Raw genomic sequence first — 11,765 nt, forward strand, 5'->3', positions numbered from 1 at the left:
ATTGTGCAAGTTATACTATGTCAGGTTCCAGGTCATGCCCCCAAGAAACTGGCGGCTTTATTTCCTGTCTCTCGAAATACTTATTTATGGAACTCAACAGCCATAAATGAGATGCATATGACCTATAGAAAGGTGATATGTAGTTGCTGTAGTCAACAGCCCCAGCTAAACACCCAGGCAACAGTTGGCACAGGTCAGCCAAATGTGTGACTCATCTTGGACACCCAGGTCAGTGGAGCCTGCTGATGACTCCAGCACAAGTCTCCATGTGACTGGAACCATAGGACAGATCCTAGGCAAGAACCTCCCAAGTGAGCTTCCCCAGCACACAGAACCATACGATAGAATAATAATGAGTTGTTATTTTAGGCCACTAGTTTTGCAGTGTTATCCAGCAGCAGATAACCGGTAGTCAGTGAAGAAGTTCTGGGTAATCCCACTGACCTTTCAGAGATTAAACTATTGGTCATATCACCAGGCAAGCAGCTTAGACCAGCTGAAGTGCTGCCCAAAGGTGAGAAAAATCTAGAATGAGTCCTAGAGAAGAGAGAGATAATGAATGTCCATCGTGGTCTTGGAAGCAATGGCAGCACTGGGACTGTAGTTGTTTCACTGACTCCTGTACTGAATCTTATAAGGATCCCAGTTAGTCATCATCTGAAAGTATCAGAAACAGTGGACTCAATGTGGGACCTAAGGAGATCTATATAACACAAAGAGTGGACCAGACACCTGGCGCACAGGGTCATATCCCATCAATCCACATCTGATTTCATTCTCACTGCAGTAGCCACTTCCATATGGGCTCAAGCTTATCTTATGATGACAGCACCCACACGGAATGCACATCCTTTTGTATTTCACCTCATTTTGAGAACTAGGAAATGCTGAAACAACAAATGGCAGTGGTAAAAGGAGATTTAATGCACCCAGAGAGAAACAACCAATGAGGAGTGGTAGCCTGTACATTAATACTCCAGCCTCCGGTCCTCCAGGGGGAAAAATCAGTATTATGTATGCTTTTCAGAAGATGCTGAAGGAATTGAGCCCTGTTGACCACAGTAGCTACTTTGAGAAAGTACATGTACATTGAATTTTCTTCCTTATCAATCTCACTTCCTCCTTTCTATCACTTCTGATATGTTGGACTGACACCAAAATAAACTACTTGTACCCAAGTCGTTGTCTTTGGCTCTGCTTTCATGAGGAACCTGTATTAAGACAATCAGATTGAAAACAGACTTGCCATCAACATTCGTATATACAAGGAACCTAGATTTCTAGACCAGCCCAATCATTACCAAGCATGAAAATGAAATGTATATTGCAAAGATACACAATTCTTTCCTCCCATGTACCTTATATTAAAAAAAAAAAAAAAACATGTAGTCTATGAATTTGAAAATATATCCTGAGGGGGTATAAAAACCCCTGAGGGGGGGAAAAAAACCCCTCGAAATCCAGCAAACAACAGAACTAACTCAGGAGTATAAAAGTAAAGAAATTCTGGATGGTAATAGTGCAGCATATATAGCAAGTACTCAGTCAAAATTAGAAATTTAGAAAGCCAGAGGACCCCAAGAATGTGTTCGAGAAGAAAATAAACTCTACAAAATACATATATTAATGTTATAAGAAGCTGGGAAGAGATTTTTAATATGATGCAAGTCATATAGTTTCTGCAATCAGAAATTCTAGATAAAATACTGTAAAAGAAAGTTATACTCCATATCTGAAGCAGTTACTATATGGTATTATTCATTTTAGTTTGCCTTTTTATTTACTTGTAAAGAGTAAAACTGGTTTTTTATCATGTACAGTTCTAAGAGTATTAACATGTTAATACCACCACAATCAGGATATAAAACAATACCCTCAACCCCAAATCTCTACCACACTACCCCTTTGTAGCTGCACTACCTTTCTACCCCTAACCTCTGGCAACCACTGACATTTGCACCATCACTATAGTTTTGCCTTTTCCAAGATGTCATATAAATACAATCACACAGTACATAATTTTTTGAAACAAGCTTCTTTAACACAGCATACTGCCTTCAAGATCCATCCATGTTGGTGTGTGTATCAACAGTTAATTCCTTTTCATTGCTGAGAAGTATTCTACTGGATGAGATGTACCGTAATTTGTTTATCCATTCACTCATTGAAAGACTTTGGGTTATTTCTAGATTTTGGCAGTTATAAAAAGAGCTACTATAAAATATTTGTATACCGGTTTACAGATTTTTTGTGAACGTAAGTTTTTACTTCTCTAGGGTAAATACTTAAAAGTGGGATTGCTGGGTCGTACGATAGATGTATGTACATGTAATTTATAAGAAATTGTCAGATTGCTTTCCAAAGTAGCTGTGCCATTTTTCATTCCCACAAGCAAGTATGAAAATTGTAGCCATTCCACAGCTTTCTCAGCACTTTGTACTGTCATGTTTGTTTTGTCTGTCAGCCATTTTTCTATGGACATGTGGGTGGTATCTCTTCTGGTTTTAATTTGCATTTTTTTTGCATTTTCCTATTGGCCAATAATGCTGAACATCTTTTCATATGCTCATTTCCATCTCTATATGTTCTTTTGTGAAGTGACTGTTTACTTGCCTATTTTTAAAATTGGGTTGTTTGGTTTATTACTATCAAGTTTTAAGTGATCTTTATATACTCCAAATCTAACTCCTTTGTCAAATATGTGATTTTCATAATTAAAAACAATAACATAACTAGCAAAACTTAGGAGGCGATAAGAGATAACTGTTAGTAGACATGAGTTAATTCCTCATCAAATGAAAATGTGAATATAGTGTACAGTCACAGATAGCGTCTCAATAGAAAAACAATTAGCAATGATTTTTTATTTGTCATTCATGCAATTTTAAATTGTTCAACCTTCTACATGAACATGTTAAATAAGTATATATACATATATACAAATATACTTCTACATTGATAGTTAAAAGAGTGTGGGAAGCAAAGAATAAAAAAAAAGTTTTGGAGGAGAAGCATAGAGAAAAAATTTGCAAAGATAGTGAAAGAAAGACAAGCAGACAGATGAAAAGAGGTAGAGAAATAAATTTCCACCAACAGACAGTGAAAAACAGGACATCAGTGATGGAAACTGACCTTTATTGATTAAATTGTCAATTTACGGCCTTTTGGGATATTGCAACTAGAGAATTTTTCAAACATTTGAAACATTGCAAAAAATCTTGTGAAATGTTTTACATCTGAAAGCCAAGAATCCAGCTTTCAAAGTGAGATATTACTTAATATGAGTGAATATTTTTAATTAATTAAACAAACAAACAAAAACAGATATATGTCTAAAAACCGAAATTTTAAGAATTAAATACTGGCCAGAGAATGTAAGTTCTCAGAGAAGGACAGCATAATCAAATAATTAGGAAGTTCCTCTGAATACTTAAGACTTTTTCAGCTTAATAATTGTTGGGATGAGGACCTTTCTAAACACCCTCACTTTTTAAATTTTTTTGTAACTGTTGTCAATGAATTCCATGAATGTACTTGTAAGTTCATAAACACTTCCCAAGAATACCTGCCTCCAAAGTTTCAGTAGCCCTCATCAAAGAACAACAGGGAAAAATAGAAATAAAGATAACTCTATTTTATAGAATTAAATATTTGGTAACTTCTTTTGAACCTATAGTTGGAGACTGGATTTGTGGCAAGAGGGGAGAAGTCAGGGACCAGTGGGGAAGAAAACGAAAGCATTGCTCAGGAGCAGGGGACACTAATGCCAGAAAACCTAACGATGTAGATTTGTGCAAAAGTTAGAGCATCTTAGGACCACTGTGAAACTTAGGACCAAAATATCTCATGTTAGGACACAGTTAATGTGTTGTAATCAGTGAAAACTTGGCATCAAATGGATAGACTTTATTCATTTCTACATCCAGTACAAGAATTTTAAGTTAAAGTGAAAGCATAATTGAACAATCATGGGAAGAAACTCAAGCTTCCCAAATCTACTAAGGGAGAAAGCTTAGTAGTTGGGGGGCCTTCTAACCACTATTACCTCCTATTATCTCATGGCAATAAGTGGACCACTGGCCTAAAAATTAGTGGTAAATTGCCTGGACTCCAGGAAACAGAGAATAAATAAAAGAGCTAATTTTTGTAAGTAGAGACCCTAAATTTTTACCACTTTTTTCTCTCTTTGAGGAGGACGTTCAATTAGGTATACGAGTTCAATACATTTAATTTCTAGCTATTTTCAAGCTTCAAGCTTGTTTCAATTTGCTTTCAAATGTTCATCAGTGAGGAAATGTTTACATACTTAGCATGGACTCGTAATACAAAAAAAAGTTCCACTGTTCCATGGTTAACTGTTTATATTTTTTCCTAATATTGTTTCATCAGATCATTGTTCCAAGCTTTTGTCATCTAGCTGTGATAACGCTCTAAATTTTGGAACTGGAAAACCTGTCATAACATTTCAAAAACAGGTCACAGTACGTTTTAGAATGTGTTTCTTTTGTTTAAAACTGCTGTGTGAAATGATCATGGTGAAATCCAATGTATAACTCCCAGCTAGAGAACAAACCCATATAAAGGAAAAGACGGATTATGAACCAAGTTGACTTGAATTATTTTTAACTGGCTTAAGTACACGCAAACATCAACAGTATAAATCTCTCACATGCCCATTTCTCTCCCAAACACATTTTCAAGAAAATGAAACTTCAGACTAACAACATTAAATTAATGTGATGAGTCATATTTTGCTCACGCTAAATTAACACTCATAATATAAAAATGGTACTGACTGCTATTGTGTAAGTTAGAGTTTCAGCAATTCAGTGGCGTTATGGCATGATCCCCTTGCCACTTTTCTCTATTTAAACTATCACATGGCTTCTGCTTTGTGACATCATTTGACCTTTACTGTTTGCAAACACTGTATCTGCATTTTAGGCCTGCCTCTGTTTACCTCTACTCAATCTTCTACGCATGGTACATTACACCCCCTCAATGTTCTTTTATAATATCAGATCCCAATTAGGTATGTAGCTTAACAAGTTAAAGTCTTAATCTATGAAAATATTGTCTGGTACATTACACCACCTCACTGTTCTTTTATAATATCAGATCCCAATTTTGTACGTAGCTTAACAAATTAAAGTCTTAATCTATGAAAATATTGTCCATAGAAATTTCTCACTATAAATTTGTGTAACTGTTAAGAAGTCAAATGTGAAAATAATGTCAGATAATGAATGAAATGACATTATCACTTTGATATTAGAATTTAATGGTACATACGCATACAACAAAAATTCAAACATGAATATAGTGACAGTAATTACTTCAACCTTAGGAAATACTAAGATAATTTACAGATACGCTTACCAATCTATTAAAAGCTAAATGCCACCAATTTAGTAACCACTTATTTTGAATAGGGTCAAAAAATGAATACTAAATCAATAACTAAAAAAATTTTGGAACACTAAATTTTAATTGCTCATTGGTAATCCAGAATATTCTTAAATCGATTTGAAAACTAACATTAAAATAAAAAGACAAATGTTAATGTTTTCAATAATATCAGATGTATGGATCATCAAACATTTCCTGACAATGCACATATGGAATTGGATTGGAAAAACACTAGATTAAACAATTTTAGGAAACTTCATGTGTCCAGAGGACAGGACTGCAGGCCTCTCCTTATGGCCACAGCATGAGAGCAGAGTACTAACTGCTGCTGGCGCAGCCATAGCAGAACAGGCAGTTAGAAAGTTTCTCCCCCTCTTTGACTGAATATTAGTTGAAAGGAGTGCTGCGGAAACTGTAACCAAGGAAGATGTTATGATTCCAGGAAAATATTGCAAGCAACAGTAGTAGCTGTTGGATCTGGATCTAAAGGAAAGGGCGGAGAGATTCAACCAGTCAGCATGAAAGTTGGAGATAAAGTTCTTCTTCCAGCATATGGAGGCACCAAAGTAGTTCTAGATGACAAGGATTATTTCTTATTTAAAGATGGTGACATTCTTGGAAAGTATGTAGATTGAAGTAAATCACTACTGACATGGCATCACGTGAAGCTGCCCGTTCCACTGAAGTTGTGAAATCTCACCATGTAAATCATTTCCATGTCTCTCTTTTGTAAGAAACTAATGATATCCAAAGTAATGACATCCAGTACCTCTTAAAATTTAGTTCCACTGTACTGATATCAACATTTCCAAATTTAAAAAAATAAGTATTAGAGTCTGAAGTCAACGCATTACTTAGAGACATATGCCAACAGTTGGAAAAAATGCCTGTGAAGATCTCACTTTTTGCTGACTCACTATTTCATCAATTTATTTCCAATTGAGCTAAAACAGAGATAAATAGTAATTCATCGATATGCAAATTCTGCAAAATTAGTCAGCAATAGCAATTTTAAACATCCATATAGATACATAATAATTCTTGTTACTTGTGACATTGTATTTAGAAATGAGAAAGACCAGAGTTTACTTAATCCTGATAATTTTATGTAGCATAAAAAGTACAATTTATGCCCTGCATTTAGCGCAGTATATCAGTTTCAATTGTGTTGCAAGTGTAAATTAGAACTCGAAGTCTAACTCTAACTCTATGTCTGAAAAGAGCTCTTCCACATAGGCAGAGTGAAAATGATAAAGTTTAGTGCAGCTATGTTTAAACATACTCTGAATGGGAATTGGACACTGTTTTTGGCTTTTACTTAAGAGACAGTCTCAGAGAGGAAACTTCAAAGTCAATATAAGTATAATATAATGGAATAAGCATGTGCAAAGTACACAGGACTTAGATTTTAGTAGAGTTATTTTATTTATAAGTTCTGTTCTTACTTGTTATGCGATACTAGGCCAACACAAAGAATAAAGAGAATTAAATGTGTAAAGTAATATGTAATATAAGCTATCCTTTTTATATTCAATTACAAAAGTTAATTTTGATTATTGTGCTTTATGAAATAAAAATGGTGATATAATGTTATTCATAAGTTTTCAGTTTAGTAAACCAGAGCAGGTGTTTTTCAGTAAAGACATCCATAGAGGACAAAAGAAGACCTCACCTATCTTTTCTGATATCCATATGATTCTTTACGATATAGAATAATAGTACATTTGCATTATTGAAAAGATTAGTTTGTGTTCAAAATATTTATCTACTTTTAGACATCAACATAATAAACATTTGTTAAACATTTTCTATGTTTTAACCATTGGGGTAAGTAATAACAATGATAGAAATATGTTGAAAGGACCCAATTATCATGGACCTTTTAGTTTAAAAGGGAAAAAGATACACAACGGCATCTACCTAAACAGAGAACATCTGACATACATAATGGAGTAGATACAAAGTGCTATGGAAGAAGAGAGAGAGAATTTCCAAGTTGGGAAATTTTGGTAGTGTCAATGCTAGATGTGGCATTTAACCACTTTCAACTTGTGGGGATGCATGCATATTGTAAAATACATTTGAAGTGAAAGAAATCATAAGCCAAAAGGAATTGAAATAAGAGAGTTCATGCTTAGAGAACAGTAAATTATTTCATATGGCATAATATTGATGTTCTTCAAAAATGTTTTGTAGGAGACACGGTTGAAAATAGGCTAAGGCCAAATCACAGATTTGAAAGTTAATTTAAGGAATTTCTATTTCAGATATTGTAATGTACTCTGTTGTTGAAGGGAGGAAGGTCATTACAGGATCTGACTGTCACTGGACTAAGAATAGTAGAAAGAACAGACAAAAACATTGTACAAAGCCAGAATCTACAGAATGCCCTGTTGATGGAATGCAATATACAGTGGGAGAGATGCATTATATAATTTTGAACTTGGATTGTGGGCACCTTAGGAAATGGTGGTACTGTTACAAGAAGAGCAGTAGGAAAGAGGACAGAAATGGAAAACAGAAGATAGAGGGAAATGATGAGCAAGTGAGCGCTGAGAAGAGGCCGTTAAATTGGTACCACGTTTATTTGCTAAAATATATGAAGGACTCCTATAAACGAATAAAGAAAAAGAATAAGAATCAAATGTAAAATGTCAAAAGATACAAACAAGCAGCTGACAGAAAAGGAAAATCAACTAGTAGTAAATATGATTAGATATTCAACATCAGTAGGAAAGAGGGAAGTACAAATGAAAACATACTTTTGATATCACCTCACATTTTTGAAATACTTGTTTAAGAAAAAATAGTAAATGAAAAATTTCAAATTCCACTGATGAAGGCAACTACTTTTTAGAGCAATTAGCAGTAACTAGTTATTCTGAAGAGTGTATACCTACAATTCAGAAAGCATCAGGCAAATGATCACACACATTCATAAGGAAATATTTTTTAAAATATTACAATAGCACATTTTTTAAATTTAAATGTCTATCAAAAGATCAGGTAAATGCTTTTAGACATAATGATACATTAAAATGTTAAACAACAGCGAAAATAAATTCATAGCAACTGAGTACTCAAGATGGATAAATTACAAATATGTTGCCAAACCCTAAATAGTCATTGATTCCATTTGTACAGAGAGGAAAACATGCAAAATGAGACTACATATATATAGAACTACATATATATTTAGCAAAAATATAAATAATAGATGAAATTGATAAACATTACAATTTTATTAATAGTTCTTTCTGTTGGAAAGTAAAGTGATTCAATTATTCTATTTCTTGGGTAGTGGGAACATGTATATTTCACATATATTTATATATAATATATATTTATATATTATGTATAATTTATATATTATATATAAAATTATATATCCTTTATATAATTCTATATGTCTGCAATATTTCGTAATAACTTAAGTGAATGGAAATTTGGTAAGTACTCTAATTTTTTACATGAAGTTTAGAGTGAAAGAAAAAGTCAGAACGAAAGCTATGGAATAATGGAAACAATGGATGACTTGCCCTCAAACCACTTTCAATCTCTCTCTGCCACTGAAATCTTGGTAATATTTTGTTACCTGCCTGTTTTGAAATTTTGGTAACATTTTTCACCTCTTTAGACCTGTTTGAGAAGACATATAAGGAGACAAGATCAAAGTACAAGCAAAGGCTTCATCTTTTGATGTAAGATATTCTTTTGAGGAAGAGGAAAACCAGCATTTTGATGCATACACTTTTGAACTGCTTTGTCTAGTAGCTTAAGTTCCTGACTAGAAGGTGCAATGAGAACATGTCTTAAATAAATGTCATGCATTATTCATTTATTTGTTACTTTCATTTTGCTATGGTGAACTTCATGTGTGATTATTATTTCTCACTCTCTCAGTCTCCCCTGGATACTGCTAAGTCAATTTTTAGATATAAATAGCAGGTCAACTACCATATTTTGCCGTGTATAATGAGCACTTTTTTGCCCAAATTTGTGAGGGAAAAATAAGGATGCGCATTATACAAGGGTAGTACTAATTCCGTATTTATATAAATGTTTTTAATTCTTTGTTTTTATGTTTATGAGTTAAAAGTGTAACTCGAAATCAATAACAATATCTGTATGCAAAATAATACCCTGGAATCCGATAATCAGTTTTGTTGAACTTACAACAAATTTGCAATGACGAAGAGTTCTTGGCCTTCTATGATGCACAAATATTGTAAATTTGTTACCGGTACATAGATTTTTTTTGTATCTTACAACTGTTCTTGTGTTTTGTAATTATTTGTTACGTAAAATTTCTTGTACCATAATATGCTAAAAAATAAATACTAAAATTCCTTTAGAATACAAAAAAACAAGTACCTAAATGTAAATAAATAAAAATTTGAGTTAAAAAATTAAAACAGATTTTTTTCCCTGAAAGTTTGGGCCAAAATTGTGCATGCACATTATATACATAGGTGCGCATTATACACGGCGAAATACAGTAAATCAAATAGTGCTGAGGCATTGAGTAAAATGAGGATCGAAAAATGTCCATTGGCTTGAAACAGAAAGCCACCTCTGACCTGGACAAAGCAGTTTTGATGGAGTGGGTGGGTGGGTTGGGAAGAGAAACTGGAGAAGTGTTGAAAAGTAAAAGAGAATGCAAGGATATGTGTGGAAAAGTTTAGCTATGAAGAGAGAAAAAAATATAAGCTGCTAGCAAGAGGCCTACAAGGGATTCATGAACGTTTTCTTGTTTTATTTTTAATGGGAATTCATAGAGTATGTTTTTGTACCGATTCAGTAGAGAGAGAAAAGTTGATATGTGGATGTTCCACAACTATTCCAGATTTCCAACACTGAATTCCTCATCATCCCACCTCTCCACATACCTCCAGTCTTCCTGTTCTGCTGTCATCTCTAAATCTCCATCTACTGTTATCTAAACCAAAGTCATCCTAGATTGCCTCTTCCCTGGCATTTTCCACATACAGTCAGTCCATCACTAAATGCTACAAAAGTTTGCTCCTAAATTATAAAAGTCCTTCTATCGGTGACCATAGGATGGCCACGGGCTTGAAAATTAATCTGGGGAACGTAATTTGGTGGTTACCAGAAGGTAAAGGGGTTGGGGGGTGGGGGATGAGGGTGAGGGGGATCAAATGTATGGTGATGGAAGGGGAGCTGACTCTGGGTGGTGAACACACAATGTGATTTATGGATGATGTGATACAGAATTGCACACCTGAAATCTATGTAATTTTACTAACAATTGTCACCCCAATAAATTAAAAATAAATTAAAAAAAAAAAAAAGTCCTTCTCCTCTTCCCCACCCTACTACCAGTGTCCTGATTCAGACAGCTGCTGGATAATTTTCACAGCTTCTGTTTGATCTCTCTGGCTCTAGTGTCACTCTGTAGTATCTTCTGTCTATATTGCTGCCAAATCACTCTCTAACACAACTGTCAATCACCTTAAAAACCTCTAATAGTTTCCCAACAATCAAACCTAATTCCTAAGCTTAGTTTCTTGGAATATCCCACCAGTGTTCTTAAGCAATAGTCCTACTTATATATCCTGGCACATACTATACTATTTCAAATCTTCAACTCTTGGCTCAACCTGCCCCATACTCTTGTTTAAAATTTCAGCTCAGCTGTACTCTCCCCCTGAAAGTATTTTCCTCCTCAACTTCACCATCCTCAACCCTTCTTCTATGCTTCTTACAGTAGGCAGAATCTTACAATGGTCCCTAAAATTTTCTGCCTAATTCTCAGGACTATGACTATGATGAGAATTCATTCATGCCCTGACTAAGTTAATTAATAAAAGATTCTGTGGATGCAATTAATGTTACTTATTAGGGGTCTCTGAGCTAATCAAAGGGGAGATTATCCAGGTAGGGCCTAATTTGATCACATGTGCCCTTTAAAAGCAGAGTTTTCTCTGGCTGCTGGCAGAAAAGGAAGTCAGAAATATTCCAAGCATGAGAAGAATTCAACATACCATTGCTGACTTGAAGATGGAAGGGACCACATGAGAAGGAATATGGGAGGTCTCTAGAAACTGAGAGAGGCCTCTGACAGCCAACAAGGAAACAGGAACTTCAGTACTACAACCACAAGGAACTAGATTCTGCCAGAAATTTGAATGAGCTTGAAAGTGGATTATTATCCCAGACTGGCAGATACCTTGATTTTTGGCCTTGTGAGATTCTAAGTAGAGAATCTGATCTAGCCTGCCCAGACATCTAACTTAAAAAACTTTGAGATAATAAACGCTGTTTTTTATCTTGTTTTAAGCTTCCATGTTTGTGGTGATTGGTTACACAGAAACTGAAAACTAATACAATGCCAC

The 11,765-nt window shown here is 34.5% G+C and overlaps 1 pseudogene; it reads left to right on the forward strand.

Moving 5' to 3' along the window:
* The first annotated feature begins 5,667 nt into the window (after nt 1–5,667).
* LOC117032519 (10 kDa heat shock protein, mitochondrial-like) lies at nt 5,668–6,044 on the forward strand (annotated as a pseudogene).
* Nucleotides 6,045–11,765: the final 5,721 nt, after the last annotated feature.

Source organism: Rhinolophus ferrumequinum, chromosome 2, assembly GCF_004115265.2.
Source record: "Rhinolophus ferrumequinum isolate MPI-CBG mRhiFer1 chromosome 2, mRhiFer1_v1.p, whole genome shotgun sequence".
Classification (NCBI taxonomy): Eukaryota; Metazoa; Chordata; class Mammalia; order Chiroptera; family Rhinolophidae; genus Rhinolophus; species Rhinolophus ferrumequinum.